Raw genomic sequence first — 225 nt, 5'->3', positions numbered from 1 at the left:
GAGACTTCTTCTAAACGAGGGTCACTTGTGGAATACCTGCAGAACAGGGACATGAAGTAGTTCTTCTGTATGTCATGGTGAACTAGTGTGCGTTGTAGCAGTGTTAACCATTGAGAACGAGCTACCATGCTAGCGCTAGCATGCTACGGTTAGCCACCTCGTCTCGGCTAGTGACGTAGAAAGCCTCACAGATTATAAACAGCTCACCCGGAGACTGAAGGCAGA

At 48.4% G+C, this 225-nt stretch overlaps 1 protein-coding gene across 4 annotated transcripts in view; it reads right to left on the bottom strand.

Annotated features, from left to right (window-relative positions):
• The window catches only part of trdn (triadin), a 13,607-nt gene that overhangs the window by 12,497 nt on the left and 885 nt on the right, over nucleotides 1-225 (bottom strand). The window lies entirely within an intron of this gene.

This window comes from Etheostoma spectabile, chromosome 18, assembly GCF_008692095.1.
Source record: "Etheostoma spectabile isolate EspeVRDwgs_2016 chromosome 18, UIUC_Espe_1.0, whole genome shotgun sequence".
NCBI classification, from domain to species: Eukaryota; Metazoa; Chordata; class Actinopteri; order Perciformes; family Percidae; genus Etheostoma; species Etheostoma spectabile.
Note: the sequence above shows the minus strand (reverse complement) of the source record. Positions and strands in the feature narration are given on the sequence as shown.